Source organism: Pinus tabuliformis, chromosome 7 (genome assembly GCF_031772625.1).
Source record: "Pinus tabuliformis cultivar Carrire ecotype Pingquan chromosome 7, CPIR1, whole genome shotgun sequence".
NCBI lineage: Eukaryota > Viridiplantae > Streptophyta > Pinopsida > Pinales > Pinaceae > Pinus > Pinus tabuliformis.
Genome location: NC_142293.1, coordinates 364,507,868 through 364,532,355, shown reverse-complemented (window position 1 = coordinate 364,532,355; position 24,488 = coordinate 364,507,868). Strand labels below are relative to the sequence as shown.

Here is a 24,488-nt window from a genome sequence, read left to right as displayed (position 1 = left end):
ATTTTGGGTAAAGATAGGGTAAAGACTCCGCAGGATGCACGGAGCACGATTTGTAATAAGTGGAGTCAAAGGGGTACTGTGCCCAAGAATAATGTAAAGAAATGTAAATGAGTCAGTCCGCCCATGGATCATGGTCCATGGAAATGTATAAATAGAGCGAGGCTCTATGGGTAGAGGCAGCTAATTTTTGTTGTATGATCTTGGATCTGAAGTGTAATGGGTTTTGAGGAGAACAATATGAAAGTGTTTGTAAGTCCGAGTCGAGGGTTTGGGTAGTGGAGTGAGGCTTTGCAGCTATGTGCGCAGAGGCCTAGAAGAGTTCGCAGCTGTGTGTGCGGACCCCTGCAGCTGAGTGCGCAGGGTGGATCTAGATGTATTGGTGAAGAAAGAGAATAAAGATAAGTTACTTCTGTAATCCTGTGTTAAATCTAAAGTATCATGGATCTAGCTTTTGTATGGTTAATACCATTGTTTGATCTATGCACATATGCTTACATCTTGAATACATGTGAATCTATGTTTAATGTAAGTAAATCTGATAAATGTTTACTTAAGGACCCCTCTAAGTAGATCTGATTTACAATACTTCATCAAATAGATTAGATCTGTAAACCGCATGCTAATAGAAATTAAGGGTTATTATGGGTCCAAATCTACGCGAATACAGAGTAGCGTGACGCTGTAGAGCAGTGTGGAAACCTGGTTCTAGCACCCTCCCCTGCTACCTCGGGTGAGACCTCAGCCTGCGCTCCGCGGAATGTTGCTAAAAGGGTCGGTAGCTACGAGATTTGTTTGGCTAAATAATTCTTCCGAACCTAGGTCAGGCCCATATAAGCCAACAAATGGTTCCATTGCTGGGACCAGAATCTACCTAAGGGGTGTCTGATGTTGGGTCGCTAGAACCCTACAAGAAAAGAGATTGAAGAGTGGTGGATTCTGAAACTCAACGAGTTCGTAACTCAGGAAAATAGGAACCCACGAATATTGTAGGAAGATTGGCTGGACCACTATATATACACAGATATTCACGAGGTCTTCTTCGCGACATTTCTAGTAGAGCTGTATGAGTGGATAGCGAGGTTAGCTGACAGTGGGAAGGTGCAGATTGGACAAGCCTATTGTGTGGACTCCGAAACTAGTGCGCAGGCTAGAAGCCACTGATGATAAAATCGCACGTGCACTAGATCATTGGCTGGATCGGGTAATAGGAGGATTTATCACTGAGCTCGCGATAGATACAATTGTGAGCTATAGTGAAGCAGAAAGGAAGTTTCTTCAAGGACCGCAGGGTAGGTATATCAAATCATTGAATACTTGGATTAAGATGCTGTTGTTTGAAAAACAGATTATGAACATTTATTGATGTCTAGAGTAATGCAGAGCGGAAGAGGTTACCACGGAACAGGAGGGATAGGAAACAATCCTTTGGCGTCTATTTCACGGGAAAGCGAGGAGGAGCTCGCGAGGTTCTCACCAAGAAGTGTAGTCCGGTTGATCAGGGAGCGCTTCCCATTGATACCACCTCCGTCCATGCCACCACCCTCTTCACCTACATCAAATCCGTCCACTCCAACACCAACCCCACCCCCAACCCCACCTCCACCAAAAGTTGGGATGGTGAGCAGAGTCTAGCTACCAACATTTAAGGGTGTAGGAAATGAGGAACCGGGCTGGTTTTGGTTTGTGATAAATTTTGTCTAGGACGCTTAGGGCATCACAGATGATAACATCAAGAAGGCCACCTTAGTTAGAGCACTAAAGGACCACACCCTGACCTGGTACATGAAATATTCAAGTGATCATCCAAATGAAGGAATAACAGCAATCTAGGAGGCGTCGACCAAGGAATGTGGGCGACCAAAGTTAGAAACATAGTCAGTTATTAGGTTCAAGGAAATTGTAATGTTGCCTGGTGAAACCCCATGGGATTTGGATAAGAGGTTGAAAAGCACCATCCGCGAGGCCAAGATGACAATGTTGGATGTGCAGAACCATGCTTGGTTTGTGACATCTTTAATGCCATATCTGAGATCATCTCTATCGCAAAAAAATATATCAACCTAAGCTGAAGCATTAGAGGTAGCAATGCGGCTGCACGAGACCCCAATACAGGATCTAGGGTTGGGAGTACAGCAAATCCAAGTGCAAATACAAAACTTATATCTAGAGATGTGAAGCTTGAAACAAGGACAGGTGCCTAGGATAGAGCCACGAGAAGAAGTGTGGTGTATCAAATGTAATGGACAGGGCCACGATAAGGACCATTGTCTGATCTTTGTGAACTATGTGTCAGGAGAGGGACCAATACCACTGCAACCAGAGACACAATTTGGGAAAATCATGGTGCCCACACTCTAGTGCGCAGTTTATTAGTTGGGAGGAAAGCATGCCATGGACAATTGTCAGCTATTAAACTTAAGACAACCCCCTCCTCAACAGTTATTTTGTAACTTCTGTAGAATGATGGGCCAGGATGAAATAAGTTGCCACAATTACGAGATGTTGATGGATCGAACACTTGCTTATAGGATGCAAACGGAGGTGTGTGGGCTAGATCCCACTGCACCACTACCATAGGGAGGGTACCAAGGATGGGAACGGGGCCGTAGGGGAATGCGACCTGGATGGGGACGAGGACAATTAATTTTCTATAACTGCGAAGGGCCAGGGCATTACACACAGAATTGCATGAACCCGACCAAAGCTTGTTGTCCTTACTATTACCAATTTGACCAAGAAGCAGTCGATTTCCCCACGCTGATTGCTCAAATGAGGGAAAAGGGGGTGCTTCCAGCTAACCCCACTCAGAACGTCCAAATGATGAAGGCTGAACCTCGCATGGAGGATACTAACGTAAATATGATTCTCTGAAGTGGCGCCACCACCGGAGAAGATAAGGGGAAGTAGCCAGAGTTGGATGCATGGGTCCATAAGGCCCTCCTGAAGCAACCAGACTTTGACTCAAAGCGTGCAAAGGAAACCTTTATGGAAGCCAAGAAGAACTTTGCGGAAGCTTCTACATCAGGAAGTAAGGATCAATTCAGATCAGAGAAGGATAATTCTATGCTAACCAACTTCCTGGAAACTTGCATGAACTTTCTCAGGGATGCTAAAGTGGTAAAGGAGCTATAAGAATTAATAATTGGATGCACGGGAGCGGACGAACCGCGAATGGTCTGAAAATTAGGCAAACATGCTTTGCGCACGGGGCAGGAAATGCGACTGACTATCCAGATCGGAGACTATGAGATGGATCAGGTCATTTTAGATTTGAGGTCCGACGCAAATGTCCTACCAAAGTAGACTTGGGAACGCATGGGCATGCCTCCACTACAATGGTCGCCAATTCAATTACGGATGGCTAACCAACAAAAGATTCTGCCTATGGGAGGACTACACGGGGTTACAGTAGACATCGATGGCGCCAACACCCAAATCGATTTTGAAGTCATAGAAATTGTGGATGATAGTAACCCATATCCTGCACTGTTAGGGATAGATTGGGTAATGGATATGAATGGAGTCATCAACCTCAAGAAATGAAAAATGATATTCGAAAAGAAATCTCTCTGCATAGTGGTCCCATTGGATCCAATGGAGGGGGCACGATATACCGAGCCCATACGTGATGAAGACAGTGCTGGGGAGTTGGACTGTATCTACAAGATTATAGCGCAAGATCAAGACAGGGTAAATCCAATAGTGGATGGTAGACTCTCATGGGATCGTGATAGTTCTTGCATGTCGGACTGAGATGAAGAGATTGAACGATGGCAGAACTGACAACATGAAGTAACCACACTCAATTGTAATAGGATGGTGACAATAGGGGCAAAAGAACAGCCTAAGATATCTGCGCAAGAATCCCGCACAACCACTGCTTCAGGAAAGGGTGTAGCTCTGAAGATGCGAAGGAAAGTGCACAGATGTCGAAGGCATGCACGCGCATGGCCAGGAGAGCGAAATGAAGTAAGCATTCCTCGCCAGCATAGGCTATAGGTTTCTGAGGTGTAGACATCCAATCAGCTTAGAATTAGTAGTCCAAATCCACCCCAAAAAACCGATGCACCAGTGGTCGGCGCTAAGGTTAACAGGGGCTCAGGGAAGTTGTGGATACCACAGGTTCACTGGGCCTGTAATAGACAACAGAAGAAAGCTCAAAAAAGACAAAGCAGCCGCATGCCCCAAAACATCAATACCCGATGGTTACGGCCAAGGAAGCAACGTGCGCTACAAAGGGACGGATCCAACAGAGTAGAATAGAAACGAGCTACGACCGTACCATCATGGCTATGCCTGCACTCACGAAAGAACATAATCCCCTGACCGACTACCCAGATGCTTGAGAGATGCTCGCAGCTCGGGCTAGCAGGGCAGTTCCGAACTCACACCAAAGGTGCGAGCACTTGACTAGCAGTAGAAACTACAGTCTTAGCACCTCGAGTAGTTGAGAGAAGGCATGGGACTATAAACCAGTCTGCAAAAAATGGGCATGGAAAAGAGATTCTGTACCAAGTCAGGCAGTCCACAAGATCACAGCTGCGCCCCAAGTATGGTGCTACCGCAGGGAAAAGTCAAAATATGACCGTTAGCAACATTGGTCTTGACAGGAAGGTCAGATTACATTAGAGAGGAGCAGGCAGCAGGACATTAAGATGAAAGATCCAGACGAGATACGAAAAGATCTACCGACTCAACGCCACTAATAAACTGAAATCAGAGGGAAGGGATTTTTTCAAATCTCATAGTTTGTGGCCGACACTGGACCTTTGGCGCTTTAAACCAGTAAAAAGTAACAACTACACGGCTACCAGGCACCCCATGAGTACCATGGCAAGAACGCGAGCATGGGTTGCAGAGGAAATGCAACTGAATCAGGAAGAGCCCGAGGACGTGACTCAGGTTCCCTAAGTTCCTAAGTCCCCACGTACCCCGTGACCGAGGAAGAACATGTAGACGATAGAAACAGTCCGGGCCTCACTAAGACTCAACAAACATTCGGTAGTTGACAAAGGCAAAGCAGTCACCACCGAACCTGCTGAGGAGGATGATGATCTGCAAACCCTAATTGATCATATTGACGCACAAGCAGAGGAAGAAGAAGCTATGTTCCAACTTCTATCGTTACCCCCGTATCTTTCTCCATGGACCGAGACGACCAAGATACCGAAAGACATGGATGCTGCAAAGACTACGCTCCAGAGCTCACTTCTTCTAGATGACATAAGGTTCAAAGGGTTTCCGATGGGGCGCATTCCAAGCGTCAAATTCGAATATTGGGACCTTGAAAACAGTGACAAGTTCCCCAAACTAGCAGAAGACAAGTTATTTCTGCGGAAGTGGTTACTAGGTGTGGAGAAGGCAGGACTGCTAAATCTCAGGTGGGTACCTCACTATCACCACACGACCATCACCATATTTGTGATTCGACAGCTGCTATGTCTCATACATGATGGATATCTTTGGTTGGAAGAGCTGATCCCGATCACAACCGACCTAATCCACCAGATTACGCACCTGCTGCTTAAAGGGAATAACCCCGCAGACATAGCAAGAACCAGTAGTGAGGGAGGCCTAGCCAAAACAGTGAAGGTGAAATACCATCTAGATAAAGGAAAGTGGCGGTATGTCATAGCAAGCATTAGCAACTACACGGTATAATTCGCCACTCAGCTACTAGCTGGAAAACTCATGAGAAAATGTCACACAAATGAAGTGCCATCCCCTGTCATTGCATTGGCAGGGCAGTGCACCGAAGGGGTTCAGTTCAATTGGGCATAGTTTTTATGCAACGAATTCCTGACCAATTGTCAAGAGGCACAGGACAAAGGTAAGACATTTCATTACACATGGTTGCTTTTATCAATCCTTCTACTTACAGGTGAATTACCGCAGGAAAGCCAGTTTCCTAGCCTAGAGGATAGCCTACCTGAAGTTGTGCATTATATTTCGCTCTGCGCTACAAGGGATGTAGCCAAGGTTTTCATGATCTGGGCATTTTAGACCTCCATGGAAGGAAAGATACAGACACAAATTGATCGAAGAACGTGAATGTCCCCCACAATCTACAATAATTTTAAGAACATGACCGAGTTCAAAGCAGACATTCATCACTTGTATATTCGCACAAGAAAGGATCCAGAGCGATCATGGGTCACACTTTCGTTCCTTGCAACAGATGATGCCATTTACGCGATATTAGTAGCATGGCCTTTGGAATGGCATGCCCTAGACAAGGCCATTCTTGACAGGCTAGCAGCACAATAGCAGAAGAAGGAACGCCAGCAGTGACTCACTCAACTGGCTGAAAAGACACGTCAAGAACAACAAGCCACTTTGCAGCAGGAAGCTACCATGAGCCCGACAACAGAAGGGAACTAGGCAAATCATGGAATGGACTTGGAACAGGACCCACAACAGGAAACAGAGATGCAGGACCACCTCAAGTGGTCACACACCTAGGAATCACCAACCGGCAGAACAAATTCCAAAACAAAGAAGGCTCTGGAAAAGGAATTCGTGGATAGTAGCCAACCAGCAAGCAATGTTACTACTAGCGCATTGCCCGCACTAATCACCGAACAAACAACTGTGTTGGGGGAGATCAAAGAGCAGTTGCAAGCATTACAAGAGTGAACCCCAGGCTAGGTCACCCAACAATGAGAAGAAGATACAGTTGCCGCTGCGCAGATGGTCAGCACGCACATGCCACACACCCTATCATTGCTAGTAGGTGTTGTCCAAGTCGCAGCCACAGGTGAAGAATGTAGTTGGGAATTAAATCTAGCCGCCCTATCTAAAGAAGTACTATACCTACTCCAAGAGGGAGTAACTCAGGAGTTTCGAGCCAGGGAAGGTCGTGCTTTCCACATCTTGACTGAGTAGAAGGCAAAATTAGAACAGGTCACTCTCCAGCATGATGACCTAGCCGCACGATACAAAGAAGTAGAACAAGTTGTGATGGAGGCGTATAGCACAATACTAGAGCTAGCCATCCTCGGGGACCTCCCACCAGCTATCAAGATTCAGCACATGGAAACTGACTTTCGCATGGCCCAGGCGAAGGCTGCAAGAGCCCAGGAGGAACTAACGTTACAAGTTGCAGAGCTCCATCTCAAGGCTTGGCCACCCACACCCCCGGCCGAGCAGGAACGTCGCCACGATGAAATTCTAACTGGATTGGAAACAATGAGGAGTGTTGTTCACGAATGCTCAGAACTACTAGGTCAATCTATCGAGATACTCACATCCCTCCAAGAAGACCCAACCATATAGCAAGTGGAAACCAAGGTGCACGAATTGCAGCAAGCATACGACACCGCTCACGGGGCTGCACAGATGGTTGCTATCACGCAGCGGTTGGCCAAAATGAAGGAGGCCCAGGCGCTCAAGGCCCAAGTTGATGCGATGCGGCAACAGGAAGAAATACTCAAAGAACGTATCCAACCCTTGCTCGATGAAGTGTTTAGCGTATCTACAACTATTGAAGGCAAGGTAGTGCATATGCAAGTAGTATGAGAGACAGAGCAAGCAACTGCAAGTGATAGGGATGCATCAGTGGCTCACTTGGAAAAGGTACAAAGGCTCACAACCAAATTCGTTGCAGGGATAGGCGAGATGCAAAAGTTATTGATCGACCTCCGCATGAAGCTTCCCGCATCAGCTGAGTGACTCGGGGCAAGTCACGATGATTGTTTTGGGGGACTGTTGGGCAACAGAAGCCTCGCGCAATGGTCATGGGGCACAAAGCCCAAGATTTTGGGTAAAGATAGGGTAAAGACTCTGCAGGATGGACGGAGCACGATTTGTAATAAGTGGAGTCAAAGGGGTAGTCCGCCCAAGAATAATGTAAAGAAATGTAAATGAGTCGGCCCGCCCATGGATCGCAGACCATGGAAATGTATAGATAGAGTGAGGCTTTATGGGTAGAGGTAGCTAAGTTTTGTTGTATGATCTTGGATCTAAAGTGTAATGGGTTTTTGAGGAGAACAATCTGAAAGCATCTGTAAGTCTGAGTCGAGGGTTTGGGTAGTGGATAGAGTTTCTGCAGCTGTGTGTGCAGAGGCCTAGAAGAGTTCGTAGCTGTGTGCATGGACCCCTGTAGTTGAGTGCACAGGGCAGATCTAGATGTATTGGTGAAGAAAGAGAATAAAGATATGTTGCTTCTATAATTCTATGTTAAATATGAAGTAACGCAGATCTAGATTTTATATGGTTAATACCATTGTTTGATCTATGCACATATGCTTACATCTTGAATACATGTGAATCTGTGTTTAATCTAAGTAAATCTAATAAATTTTTGCTTAAAGACCCCTCTAAGTATATCTGATCTACAATACTTCATAAAATAGATTAGATCCATAAATCGTGCGCTAATAGAAAGTAAGGGTTATTCTGGGTCCAAATATATGCGAATATAGAGCAAAGCGAAGCTGCAGAGCGGTGCGCGTAATCTCCAGACCACATCTAGACATCCCAAGGGTGTGGAAACCTGGTTCTATCACCCTCCCCTGCTACCTCGGGTGAGACCTCAGTCTGCGCTCCAATGACACTTACCGAAAGGGCCAGTACCTACAGGATTTGTTTGGTTAAATAATTCTTCCGAACCTGGGTCAAGCCCATATAAGCCACCAAGAGGTGCTTATATTCTTCATCTTAGTGTCCCCATTGGTTTCCCTGATGGGGAAGGCACCCTCAACTCTCTCTCTATTCCCTCTGTAATTTTGGTTTTCAACCATTGCTTCAATAGGAATGGGTTCCGCTTCTTCTTCCTCCCTTGTAGGTTCTTCAAATATGTCAGGTTGCTCACCTAAAGGTTCCTCCAGTTCACAGCCACCGAAGAAGAGAGAAGGTTGGTTTTTAGATGCAATGGGGGTATTTGGCAAGAATTTCCCTAAATTGTCCCTATTCCTATGAGGCATGAAAGGAAATGTTTTTGGGTTGGCTTTCATAATATTTTTTAAGTTGGAAAGTACTTTGCAGAAATGAAATTATTGATTGAATGAAAACAATTGACAGAAGAAAAAAGAAAAAAAACTACTTGCTGAATTGAAATTCTACTTGTAGAATGGAAAGGAAAGCGGATAATGACAACCGAAAGAAAGGAAGCTACTAGATTATTTTTTTCAGAAATAAACCAATGGCAAAAGATTAGAGACTAAAAATAGAAGAAAAGAAAGAAGTAATAACATTCTACTCAGACACCTCCCCAACAATGGAACCAAAAAGTGATGAGCGCAAGTATTGCAGCAAGGATGCTGCAACTCCTGGGCTACTAGCTTTACTTATCAACCCGAGGTTCATACAAACTTGGATGTGATAGCGCTATATGCACAAGTTAAAGTGAAGGCCCTACCTGTTGTCACGATTGATTCTTTCATGGAAGAAGAGAAAATATATTCTAACAGAGCTACTCTACTGCATCAATGAGGAAATCAACAACATGTAATTCTAAATCACACCATATCCTAATTAACCATTTAAATAGCTATCCTAAGCAGAACTGCTAAATCAACACTAACCTAATGCTGCTATCTAAGTTACAGAAGTAAAGAGCATCAAACCATACTAATGTGTGAGTAAGAAAATTGAACTAAATCTATTTTCACTTTTTTGGTTTTCTGTGGTAAAATCAAGCATGCAATTTAATTGTTCTTGTGGATGTGACAGGTTGATGGAAGGTGGTTGAGGATGGCTAGAAGGTTTAGGGAGTGGTTGGATGGTGTGGAAGGGTCCTAGGAGGCTTTTTGTGACTTCCTAGAGGTTCCCCATCAATTCGGCCTTAAAATAGGCCATTTCAGGAAAACCTACAGGATGTACTAGAAACCTACAGGATGATCCTGTAGGAATTACAGGAAACCTATAAGAAGCAGCCAAAAGCTAATTTTGAGGTGTTGGATGTGTTGGGAAGCTTGGAAAAGGTGTGTGATGAGGGGGATATGTCTTAGAAGGTCTAAGAACACTTAGGAGCCAATATCCAAGAGAAGAGATGGTTAGATTCGCTCAATGTGTCTAGGGGAATTTCAATGAAAAAGGACAAAAAAACTAGTGAGGGTGATAGTGAACCAAGGGATGGTTGAGGTGGATGAGGTGGAATATCGATATTGGTGATGAAGTTTAGACCTCCTCCTAAAGTACTTGCAATGCTTAAAACGTGTGTGTCTTCCAAGAACTATGCAACAAGATACATTCTCATAAACTAGAAAAGCAAGAATCAATTGCCCATATTATGCATGAACAAAGTGTTGAAGGAAATGAGAACATGAGTGAGATCTTATTGTAGAAAGAGAGTGTTGGAAAAAGATGACAATGAAATGAACCAAGTACTGAATCAAGACAACAAACTCCAAAGGTCATGCAAGAAATAGAAATCTGTGTTTTTTGGGTTACTGAAGGGTCTCTTCCTCAAGTCATGGTCCTAGAGGGAGGAGGTGAGGCCAAGACATTTGCTGACAACGTTATGGTGATGTTTCTCTCCTTGCTAACCTACTAATTGAAAGAAGGCACAAATGGAAGCAAACTAAAATACAACCAATCTACTCTACATTGTTGTAATGTAAATGCAATTGCTTAAGAAAATGAACAATTAAACCATGAACCTATGCTAGCATACATGTACAATAAAGAGGAACATTGGCTACTAGGGTTGGGCCCTAACCTAAGAGCTTTAGCCCTCTGAGTTAGCTCAGTGCTGGCTCAAAAGAAAACTCATTTTTATTATCAAAACCATGGATTACATCAAAAATTGTCACAAGTCTTACAACTCAAAAATAGAGTAGAGTTTTACAATAAAAAATTCGAATCCTACTAAGGTCCTAGGCCTCTCTACTTATAGATCTGAAGTCTCCATTGACTTCCTTAAAATTAGGGAGGCCAGGCTCCCAAACTCGAGATAAACTAGTGCTTTGTCTTTCACTTGCTTGGCTGCCTTCTAGTCCTCATGATTTGGCTGTTTGCACTCTGAGATGGTAGAGGAATATTCAAATAGAGGGGTAGTAAATGAGGAGGATTTACCTCCTATAATTCCTCTCCCTTGTCCCATTCGATTTTTGACCAAGGTCTTTGCCAAAATTCCTTTCTTTTATCCTTTAATCCTACATTAAATTCACATTAGACCACAAAGCAAAATATCCAACTCTAACTCATCTCATAAACAAAATATAATCAAAAGTATGCAATAAGTTGTGAGAATACTTGGTTTGACTAAGCTAGGAGGTGAATTAAGGCCCATATAGTTACCCAATGATGAGGCTCATCATTATGTTTTCCATGTACATTTATTAAAGTGTGTATCTTGCTAGATAGAGACCATAAATTCAATGAATGAGCATTTCCATTTGATATTTTTTCAAACCACCAACGTATTGCCCAAGCCCTATATTATCTTCTCACTTTGTATTAAGAAAACGACAATTCATAGTTGAAGTCAATTTGGATAACACATATGAGTAGGTAACAAAGAGAGAGAGGGAGAGATAGTATGTTTTATGCAACGGAGAATGGTCCTCGTCTTCATCCTATAAATTTGTGCAAAATGAAAAAAAGAGATAATTAAATGGCAAGTCTAGATATTCTATTCTAATAATAAATTTCAGAAAAAGTCCCAAGAACATAGTAAATATATCATTTATATGGGATTTTTAATAATTCCCCTAAGCCTTTTCCGGGAGACAATTTAATCTAGAGTCAGGATTTTGTTCAAAAATTTTCTATGCTCACTAAAATGCAAAATATACATATAATCATAGGCACACCTATATTTCAATTTCTTTCAAAGAAATTTTATGAAATTTTTTGAATATCATTGTTGATTACACTTCCAAAAAATTATCTTAGAGGGAAAGTGATAAACACTACTTATGCAAAGGAGAATGGTCCTCTTCCACTCATTACCAATTTCTAAGGAGCACAACAAAGGATGACTATGTAGGTTTTAACCCCGTACAGAAATTACCTACATACTAATTCTAAAACACAGAAAATAAACAATGTGAGAGCATAACACATAAAACACATATACACATAGATTTTTCCCTAGATTCCAAAACAGGGACTGCTAGATTGATTTTTAATTATGTTCCTTTCAATGTTACAATACACATTTATACATGCTGAAGCATCCAATACCATGGATTGAAAAGCATTGCATCCAAAACCATGGACCGAAAACCATCGCGTCCAAAACCATGTGCGAAAACCATGCACAAAAACATAGATAGGTTCACCCAACCTAATATAGGGTCCAAAAAACATTTCCTGGGGTGCTGACCCAGACCCCGAATAGGGGGGTTGCCCGCCCCCCTCAAACCCTCTATGACCCCCCCGCTGTGAAATCGGTGCAACAAAGGGGGGGCTCTGCCCCCCCTCTAACTCCCAGTTAACTTCGTAGGCTAGTCGTGGAAAGAATATAACACAACTCAACATTATCCCACTTGTTGTTTTCTTTCTATAGGTGGCCACAAGAGAGCATAGTCATTTATCCAACCCTACAATGCCCATTGTTTCTCTACACCAAGATAACTTCTCAGAGCTCATAGATTTTGTCAATGCATCTGCAGTATTCTTCAAAGTATACACCTTTACCAGCAACACCTTTTTGTCTTCTATCATATCCCTCACAAAGTGATACTGAACATCAATATTCTTTGTCTTTGAATGATAAGCAGGGTTCTTTGCCAGGAAAATTGTGCTTTGGTTGTCATAGTCTATCCTTATACTCCCTGTACTAACCCCATACTTGAACACAATATTTGCAACCAAACTGCTTCCTTGCTTGCATGAGTGGCTGCCATGTATTCTGCCTCTGTTGTTGATAGTGCCACTACAGATTATTTCTTACTCATCCAACTGACTGCACCTCCGAATAGGTTAAACACATACCCACTTGTAGATCTTCTCTGATCCAAATGTCCAGCCCAGTCTACATCAACAAAGCCACGAATATCCAACACTCTATCCAATCCTAGTCTTCCTTGGTAGCACAAGCCACAATCACTAGTGCCACGCAAATACCTGAAAACCCGCTTCACTGCTGTCCAGTGTTCCTTCCCTGGTTTTGACATAAACCTGCTCAATACTCCCACCGCATGTGCAATGTCTAGTCTAGTTTAGACCATCGCATACATTAGGCTACCAACTGCACGTGCATATGCAACATGGAACATGTCCTCTTCCTCTTATTATGTCTTAGGACACTATTCAACAGATAACTTTACTCCTACAGGAATAGGAACCCTCACCTATTTACTATCCTGCATATTAAACCTCTGCAATATTGTCTCGACATACTTCCTCTTTGCCTGATCTCCTTTAATTTCCATGCCCAAAATATAGTTTGCAGCACCAAGATCTTTCATGTCGATTTTGGAGGACAATTGGTTCTTCAAATCCTGGATAATTTCTTTATCATTTCCAACCAGCAACATTTCATCCAGATACAAGACTAGATAAATAACAAGGTCACCAATTAATTTAAAATACACACAGTGATCTTCTTTGCTTCTAGTGAAGCTAAGTCCCCGTATAAATGTATCAAATTTCTGATACCGCATCCTTGGTGATTGTTTTAACCCATTTAGAGACTTATTTAACTTGCATACCATTTCTTTCTTACCCTTCACTGCAAAGCCTTCAAGTTGCTTCATGTAGATCTCCTCTTTTAGATCCCCATGAAGAAATGTTGTCATCACATCCATCTGTTCTACCTCAAAATCAAAAGCACTGGCAACAGATAAAAGATATCTAATATAAGCTACCTTGGAAAAACAGGAGAAAAAATATCACCAAAATCAATTCCTGACACCTAGGAATAACATTTGGCTACCAATCGAGCTTTTTATTTCTCCACCTTTCCTTCTGAATTTGTCTTCTATTGGTATCCTTCCAGCCGGCAACTCCACTAGATCCCAAGCCTCATTTTTGTGCAAAGATGCCATTTCATCAACCATGGCCTCTTTTCAGAGTTTGTCATCCTCTGAATCTACTACTTCCTTCACAATTCATGGATCATCATTAGTAACAAATAAAGAAAAATTTGAACAGAAAGTAGATGGACTATACCTTTATGGCTGCCTTCTTTCTCGAACTGATCTTCTCACACCTGGAGTTTGTGGCTCTTCATCTTCTGATTCCTCCTCTATTGTAGAGTCTGATTCTTCCTCCTTAAGCTCAAACTCTATCTTCTCAGGTTCCTTTGGTTGGACTTCATGTTTAATAACATCTTTCACCTCTCTGAACACCACATCTTGGTTGTACACAGCCTTCCTTGTTACTGGGTTCCAAAGCTTATAACCCTTTAAACCATCCTTATACCCAACAAAGATGAAATTTTCAAATTTACTATCCAACTTGGTTCTTTTCTCCTTTGGAACATGTACATATGAATCACATCTAAATACACTTAGATCATGTGAAAGATAGGGTTTCTTACCAATCCATACCTCTTGTGGAGTCTCATCCTCCAATGCTGATGAAGGTGATCTGTTGACTAGGTAACATGTTTTCCACACCGCCTCTGCCAATAATTCCTATCCTAACTCAGCACCACTAAGCATGCTTCTTGCCCTTTCCATTAACATCTTGTTCATTCTTTCTACACCTCCATTTTTCTCAGGTGTGTATGGAGTCTTCTGCCATGCTATACCACACTTCTCACAAAATTCTTCAAATTCCTTTCTGCAAAACTCTCCACCATTATCTGACCTCAACACCTTTATCTTCTTCTCTGTCTAGTTTTCCACCAGAGCCTTAAATTCTTTAAACCTATCAAAGACTTCAGATTTCTTCTTAAGGAAATATATCCATGTATTCCTTGAGAAGTCATCTATAAATGATACATAGTACATAGACTTACCCAGTGATGGAACCTTCACAGGTCTAAGCACATCAGTGTGCACAAGCTCTAATCTCTATTTCGCCCTCTTACCACCAGAGGGGAAACTCACCCGATTCTGCTTCCCATAAACACAATTTTCATAGAAATCGAAATCCAAAGAGCTATTACTCATACTTTCTACCATACCTTTAGCATGAAGTATTCGAAGGCCCTTCTCTTCAATATGTCCAAGCCTTTGATGCCACAACATGGTCTTCTCTCCAGAGACCACTAGATTTTCTGCTCCACCTTCAGGAACCACAGAACTATTGGAACCATCAACAACAGTGCTACCTTGCATCTTGTATAGAGTTCCAATCTAAACTCCCGCATCAATACTAGTGCTCCCCGAACCATCTTGCAGGTATCCTTCTCAAACACTATTTTTACACCTGCATCATCCAGCTTGCTTACAGAAAGTAGATTTATGGCCAATGTAGGATAATGCAAAACACTCAGAAGTGTTCTAACCCTTCCACCTTGCAACTTAAACTTCACTTTTCCATGACCAATGATTCTAGCCTTCCTATCATCCCCTAAGAAGACATCACCACCATCGTATTTCTCATACTCACAGAACCACTCTCGGTGGGGAGTGAAGTGAAAGGATCCACCTGAGTCAATAAACCATGCCTCATGATCTACATGTGTACTTGAAGAAGCCAAGTACACATCCCCACCTTCATCTGAGGCGGTTTTCACCTCTGTAGAAGGAGCATCATCATATCCCTTTCCTTCATCAGGAGCTTTAGATTTACAGTCCATTTTGTAGGGCCCTTCCTTTCCACATTTCCAACAAACTACCTTTACAGGTTTTCCTGGAGATTTAGATCTCCCTCTAGATTTAGATCTCCCTCTCGATGACTTATTTTGTTTCTGTTCTGGGACCGTCCTCGTACAGACAAGGCATCACCATTCTGGCTCTCCATATTTTTCCGTCTCATCTCCTCCGTCAGCAAGGATGACATTATTTCATCAAACTGCAAGGCATTTGCATTGCTACCTATTACAATAACGAGACTATCCCATGAATCTGGTAGAGAACACAACAAACTGATGCACTTGTCTTCATATGAAATTTTAATGTCAACATATAATAATTGACTTACCACACTATTAAATGCGTTCAGATGTTCTGTCACCAAGTCTCCATCTTTCATCCTCGGGTTATACAACTTTTTCCATAGGAACAATTTATTCACCAAAGACTTAGATTGGTACAAAGTCCCTAACTTGTACCACAAAGCCTTAGCTGTAGCTTCCCCTGATACATTCAGCAATTCTAAATTTGAGACACACAATCATATTATGCTCTTTTCCTTTTGATCCAAATTCTTCCATTCTTCATTGGACACTCCCGCTAGTTTAGTACCTAGATATACCACGATCCACTAATCTTTATCCACCAATAGATCCTCCATCTTAAGCTTCCACAACTCAAAACTTTGACCATTAAATTTCTCTATCTCTATCTTTCGACTACTCGCCATCTTCTTTCACCACCAGAATTGATTCCGCAGATCTCCCACTGAACAGGGTCTACCACAGGCCTGAGCAAAACCACTCAACAACAAAGGTGTCCCTTTGAAGCCAAAACAACTTTGATACCATATGTAGGTTTTAACACCATACAGATATTACCTGCATATGAATTCTAAAACACGAAAATAAACAATGCGCGAGCATAACACATAAAACACATATATATAGAGATTTTCCTCTGGATCGCAAAACCGGGACTACCATATTGATTTTCATTATGTTCCTTTCAATGTTACAATACATATTTATACATGTCAAAGAATCCAATACCATGGACTGAAAACAATCGCATCCAAAACCATGGACCGAAAACCATCGTGTCCAAAACCATGTGTGAAAACCATGCACAAAACCATAGGTAGGTCCCGCTCAACCTAATATAGGGTCCAAACTATAATACAACCCAACAATGACAAGGGTTATCTTACCATAATAAAAAGAACATAGCCCTTGTTACAACACTGAAAATCGTTTCTTATCACATTTATTACCATAAATGAGCAGTTAGGAATCTTGTAGAGTCAAAAAATTGGCATACAAAATGTGTTGTTGTGATAATTGATGATGAATCCTGAATATTTTCCCTTCCAAAAAATTTGAACTATGGAAGTCTTAAGTACATAACATATTACATCATCCATGCATGCTCTTTTAAATTATGTCTTTGAATATTTCCTTTGAAAAGGTTTTGAATCCCCTTATAGAGGATTTAATCTAGAGTCTAGTCATTGTTCATTATTTTATTAGCTCTCTCAATTGCAAAAATTCCATATCAAGAGTGACATAACTATATTTTAATTTCCTGCAAATATTTTTAAATAATTTTGCAAAAATCATTCTTGAACAATGATCCTAGTGAAATTTCAACCATGAAAGGATACCCACTATTAAAAAAACTGAAAGTGAATCATATCCCAACATTTTCATAGAATATATGAGCATTAGAGAATGTACCATCTTAGCTATCACCACATCACTTTCATTTTCATATGAAATGGCCACCTCTTCCAAAGTAAGAGCTAGTTTCTTGTAATTTCCACATCAAAGTGCATAGAACTATAAAAGTACTACAAATGGTCACACGAAAAAATCGTTCACATAAGGACCAATTATCTTTAGAAGTTTACATCAAGATAATTCCTAGATCACTAACATAATCATAATAGATTTGGAAAAATAGTTCTAATTATTTTTTCTTCCATTATTAATCAAATGTTTTAAAGAAAAATATATGAGTGAACAACAACAAATCATTACAATGATCCTAAATCAAGAAACTAAGGATTAAAGTCTAACACTCAACATAGTGGTCCTAAAGATGGTAACAATAGAAACAAACAAACAGTTTGTTCATGAAAAATTCCCTAACATCACACAAAATAAAGGCTTGCACTTCATATTTTCATTCTAAAAACTAAGAAAGTTAAAACAACACAATTGCAATTTGCAGAATGAAACAATGTAATAACTGAGATCCAACTTTCCTAGAGTGATCAATAACTAAACATTATTTAAATTAAAGTTACTATAGTTACGCTTATAACAACAATTTTAGTTTAGCATTTTTATTAACTAATGTTATGACAAACAAGAAGTGAAATTCAATATTGATGAAATTATCTTTTGAACTTACTACCCAAACACAAACCAATATATGGGTTCTATGGAAATAAGATTTTTTTAATATGATGAGAATAAACCCTTCAAGGGATACATTATAGAAAATAAAGTCATTGCACCTTTTGAAGCTCTCCATGACATGCTCAAATACAATAAAAGAAAAAGAAGACCATGTGACTAACTAAGAGCCTCTTTGCCTAATATAGACAATGCAGAGGAAAGAGTAGTTAGCTTTCACCTTCCTCCTGAATCTTGGGGCCCAATTAAAACCTAATATAACCCACCTCTACAATTTTGTATTCGAGACCAACCAAAAATTCCAATGACATGCTTACGGTCATTGTGTTATATGACGAAGTTTCCTTGGTGAATCACTGTGAAAATGTCAATGATACAGGATCCTACATCTCAATAATTATTGCTTTGTGTGGCTATGGAAAATGAAATAAAAACAAAAAATGGAAAAGAGACATAAAAAAATAAGCATTATCTTTACTTAAACCATGTAGGGGAATGTCATTGTTAAAACTTTTACCATGGCTTGAAGAGAAAACCTAGTAAGAGCAACTTCAAAACAATGATAGAAAATGGAATTTAACTAAACACCCCAGGATAATCTATGACACAAAGGGAGAGAAAAACAAGTTTCTACGTTGTGTTCAGTCAGCAGTTGCAAGAACTTCAATAGAATCCCAGGGCTTCATTTTAAATGTGCTTGCAACTAATGATTACATGCACATAAACATGACCCACTAGGCACAAAAAAAACACACAACATGATTTGATTTTTTTTTGGTGCTGTTGGATTTACAAGGCTCTTTGGTCTATCTAATGTGTTAAGAAGGTTGTGATTCCTATTAAATCTAAATCAATTGTGGGAAAATTTAAGACAGTTCTGAGTGTTTTTAGAGCCATAAACAAATGTATGAAGTTCCAAACAAACAAAAGGAACATATTGTAAAGAAACATATAAAAAAATACCAAATAAGTGAGAAATAATTATACTAAATTTTTACTTTTCCACAATAGGAAAACTTGAAAAGATTACATAACATGGGATAGTTTAAAATCATAAAAAAATTCCCTCATAAGAGATCAACTCAAGAATGAAAAAAATACAATTTCTTATTAACTCAAACTAGTAATATCCTTTAAAAATAAAACTAACACCAAACTCTGATGAGTTGTCAAGGGAATTAGTGATTAATCTCATTACAACATTGTAAAACGATATAATATGCTTGTGGCTGAGAAAATTTGACTCGGGACTTCACTAATATTCATTAGAATTTCAAATTGAAAAAGAGAAAACGTCATATGGCCAATCATTCAACTATCTTGATTATGCGAGAGTGACTTGTAAGTACCAAAAAAAATAAGAAAGTAACTTACGAACAACACAAAATGAGTTTACCTTAGGAAATATTGTTAAATGGACAAATATCCTCCTGGTAACTGGAACATTTAATACTTGTTGGTTATAATTACTTGGATCTGTTATGCTAAGAACACTCACATGATTTATATTTACCACATGTAGTCCCCAAATCCACGTTGTCTATGTCATATCACATAACGAATAAAATGACTGTTAGTTACATGTGTTGTAACATAAGAATAAAAAAAAGAAACCTAAAACAAGGTAACCCAATTCATGTTATTTTGTGTGGTGTGGTGTTTTTTTGGATCCCAGAGGCCATTTAGACCCTCAATGTCTACGTCTTTTGTTTTTCATATGCATTAAAATTCACACTCAGTGCCAATTTGTTCTATTCACCATTAGTATTTACATGTTATATACATGATCAAACTTTAAATGTGTTGATAATTAAGTAACAGTTTGAGTGTGTGACACTCTTCACATTCAAGTTCATCACATGTTGATCCCACTAAAAACAAAAAAATATAGAAAGAAAACAAGAAAAATCCTTGGGGTGAGAAAAAAAATAAAGAAAACTCTCAAGGATCACACAATAGATATGAGTGTTTCAAGACAAAAGTGCTCAAAGTATACCTAAAAGAATAAAGAACCCTATTAACATCCACTTAGACCAAGAGGCTTGTATGTGTTAAAACCAACTCCAGGGGAATCAAACACCCTCGCTCATACATACACAAAAAGAAAATACACCTTCCAAAGTTCAAACTTGGTTTGTTTCAGTGGCATTGCCCCTGCCAAACCACTAAACCACAACCCAACAAATGCTAATGTGCTCAAACGTTTCTAAATACTCAAGGTCATTTGACTCCACTCTTTGAGATCAAACATGAAGGAATGGATAAGAGGGTAGTTTGAGTCCAAGGATTGGATCTAGGCTAACTCAAATTTATTTATAATATATTGAAAACAAAAACCCAAACATAAAAGAAACTCTATTGAAAATATACAACATAAAAAGATGAAAACCTATGTAAAAATGTTTGTTCCTGTTGTGACTTGTAATTGTTGCACCAGAGCTCTAATAATTGGTCCATGTTCAACAAAAACATGTTCAACAGATTCAACACTTCCATAAACTAGGTTGCAAACAAATGCCATTTCTTTCTCTTGGACCAAATATTTAGGATATAAAATAGATATTCATAGCCAAAATGGAAATTTTCTTTTAAATATATTGTACCAAAACTTTCTCGACTTTGGAGACACATCACAAATTGAAATAATTTTTAAGCATGTAAATGAAAGGAATACCATGAATTAAGCTTGTCAAGGTGGCTATAGTGAGCTCTTCCATCACCTTCCTTTTCACTGACATGTCTTCCAAGTACAACAATTTTCTTAAAGCTTATACCACATTCAGCCTCAGTAATGGATATATTGACTCAGCAAATTGAATAAGTTGCATCACTCCCACACACTTAAAGAAAATTGTTTTATGAAGTGTAAAATCAAGTACAACATCACTGATATCACTCAATGTCACAACCTAAATCAAAAATCAAAAGTATTTTAAAAAAATATGAAAAATGAATTACCAATAGCATCCCATGTTTAACTCATCTAGAGAGACCAAGATACCAACATATGCCTAATCTACAAAACATGACCTAGTCAAAGTAGACATGGAATGCATAAAGAGGAAAGTATAGCCTAGGAGGAAACCAACCTCAGAAAAGTACAAAATATAATTAGGTAATTAAGCCAAAGTAGCCATCTAATCCTAAAATATTTCCCTTTTATAATGCTCCATATTTGTAACTCCCTCCTCCCACATTTATGAAAGTTATCGACCTACCATGGTAAAAATGTGACAAAGAGTTACTATGATATGATTCAACCTCCTAGATCACCTTAAGGAAGTTGAATCTACAAACCAAAATCCTTAATGAATTCCCTATTAGGTGTTATAAGACTCACAAGGGCTAAACCACCCTTCCAGGTGCCCAAACCCTGAATGAAATGTCTCTTTTCAGTGCCTTGACCGGTCATACACTAGCATAACACTGCTTCATTTCTATTGAAACCCTCTAGCTGCATGCATGATTCTTACAAGGGAGCAACTATAGTCCTTTTCACCCAATTTTATGCCTGTGACTACAGGATTTAAGCCACTTTTTCAAGCTAAGATCTATACCTCTACCTAGAACTTAATGAAACTTTCCAAAACCATGAATGACACAAGGACAAAGCCTTCCATACAAATCTTAGACAAGAACTTCACGTAATAAGGCCTAGCTATGATAGGCATTTTGTCAAACATATCATGAACATGAAATCTATAAGTCATAAATATACATCTGAACATAGCGGTCTGATACTCATCTAAGAATCAGCAAAAAGGTCTTGTGCCTTCTCATAATAGTTGTAATAACATGCATTAGCTCATACATTCTGTTGGGGTCTAGGTATGAACAATCTATTCACCCTTTTCCTACATTAATTTATCAATCCAGGTGCATATCCTTTCAAGGCAACGCATAAGGTATATGCATGGGCAAGCATACCATCCATTACCAACCAAGGGTTCATGATTAAGATTCAAAACATTGCTGTCAAACTTAACTAGCTATAGAACTCAAGAAAAGTAATTGTAGGAATTAACAAGCTATAACAACAACTATAAAATAACAAAAAACACACAAAGAAATATGCAGCACCTGATTAGGAGAGCAAGCCTAGCTCTCTGATCAGGTTTGCATTAATCACAATGAAGAATGGAGCAACAAAAGAGATGATATTTTATTAATCTATAAAGGGCTATTACAATATCAATGGGGAGTCCCCCAATTATAGGAATAACCTGTCTTTTATACACAACGAGGGAGAACAACATCTTTCCCCAAAACCTGGTAACCATATACCCAGAAATGTACATTAGTTTGGAACGACACCAACACCAGATAGATAAGATCAGCGAGTGGTCCAAGAATGGTTCGGGGATTTTCGACTCCAGCTACATGACTTCCTTATGGTTGGTCGTTGTTGTGAATTTCGGATCTGCTGCGAGACGCTGTGAGATTTGTATTTGTTCTCTAGAAGCTGTGGTCAAACATATGTTTTAGTGTTGTGAATATGAAAACCCCTGTGACTTTACTTCATTAACAAAATATTCCAATAGGTAGAAAAGGGGTGATTACCTCGTGGATTTAGCATAGTAAACATAGTTGAATAAATGAAAAAAGGCCAAAAAGAGTGATGGAAATGCAACAGAAAGATAGCACGATTTGGTGCCCAACATCTCCCCCCAACTAGCCTTCTGCATGCCCTCATGCAGTTCGCCACCTCTGCAGGTCTGGGTTTTGCAAACTGTTGGCCTCCTGGAGCTGGCCGAGATTGTACTCTTCGGCCATCTCTGCCCCTGGAACTTTAAAACCATATGAGAGAAGGACTTCCTTCCACCAGTCTCCCAAAACATTATATGTTGGGGTGTAATTTTCTACTGGCAACTAGATAGTGGGGAACTGAAACCGGATCCCCATCCACCGGACCCCACATGTTTGGACAAATGCCACATACCTGGGCACTCTAGGGAGCACTCGTGCAAAATTTGGTGCCCCAAAAGGTTCCCTGTTCCGGAAAACTGTAGGTGACATCATCCCCCTTTTCTGACAGCAATCAAGGGCCTCATCTTGAAATGTGATCAATTTCCTGACACAAAGATCAAGGCACCATTTGTGTGTCCTCAACATTCTTTCTTTGTTCCCCTCAATTCCCAAAAAGGTGTTGTGTTTAGTGAACATGGTGATTGACCTTTCATGTTCTCCTCTTACTATAAATGGCTTTGTAACCTGATTGGACTCAAATGTGTTAAAGGCCTTCTACCAGCTGATCTGATTAAAATTATAAGAGGTGAGGGCCCTTAAATGAATGTCCCCCACATATGGGACCAGGTTAAATTCTCTGTCCATGTGCAGTAGATACCCATGCAGGTAAAACTCACACATCAAATTCTGAGTTGGCACGTCATGGCTCCTCATTATGCAGAGGAATTGTACATCGTCCTCTATTTCATGTCTAATTTCATTCTTAATGCTCTTCATGCAGAATAAAAGAAAACGTTCATGCAAGAATAGAGAATAATAAGAATCAAGGGGGCGACATGCCATCACCTCTTGCGCCAAGTTAAACATTCGCTCCTTGTCAGTTTTTAGCTTTGCCACTTGCTTTTCCATCTGCTCCATCTTGAGTTGTTGCTTCGCATGCCTCAATTTCATGACATCTATGCGCTCGACATATTCAAAAATGGTTGTGGAGGCTTGTTCCTGAGTTCTTCTAACCTCATTTTGATACCAAGCTGCAGTAGATTTCCAAGTCTTCACTTCGGCCGTAAAGGCATACTCACGGTCTTCAAATAATCACTTGACCGGGTCTATTTGAGTGGTAGCAGAAGTTGTGGCTATCTAGTCCACCTAAGTCTCTGCTTATACTACTATGGCCTTGGACTTTTTGACCTATCGCTTGTATTTCTTCATCCACTTCTGCATTTTGTGTACCTACTTCCTTAGTTTCCTTACCTCCATCTTAAGCCACATTGTTTCTTTAAATTGCAGCTAGTATTTTTGCTTGACAGGGAATCTTCATTGTTCACACAGCTCCACCCATTCTTGCTTAACCAAAACTTCCTTAGTTTCGGCAGCTGGAGGTAAATACCCTGGGATAGCTTCTGCCATGCTGACTATCGGGTTTTCCTCCAATGTTTTCTCTTCTTTGATTATTTCTTGCTTCATGGCCTTCTCGCATGGTTTTACCACTAGCTCATTCATCGAGACCGCTTCGCTTGGTCCCTCCTCTTCGCTAACGACTTCTTCCCTTTGTTGTGTGCTCACCACAACCGGTGGTACCCTTGTGAGGTGCTCTCCTGTTAATGTGTCTGTTGGAACCCCTCCCAGTTCCCCTACCTCAGGGACCTCTACCTCTTCTCTCCTTTCTAGTTCCGAGGTGCCTATTACCTGGGCAGCATCTATCCCACCTGGTTGTGGTCTTTGTGATAAATTCAAAGCAAGAGGAATA

The 24,488-nt window shown here is 40.3% G+C and overlaps 1 pseudogene; it reads right to left on the bottom strand.

The window, feature by feature from the left end:
- LOC149247479 (UPF0613 protein PB24D3.06c-like) overlaps positions 1-24,241 on the bottom strand; it is a 50,733-nt pseudogene extending 26,492 nt beyond the window's left edge.
- Between the last annotated feature and the right edge of the window lie 247 nt (positions 24,242-24,488).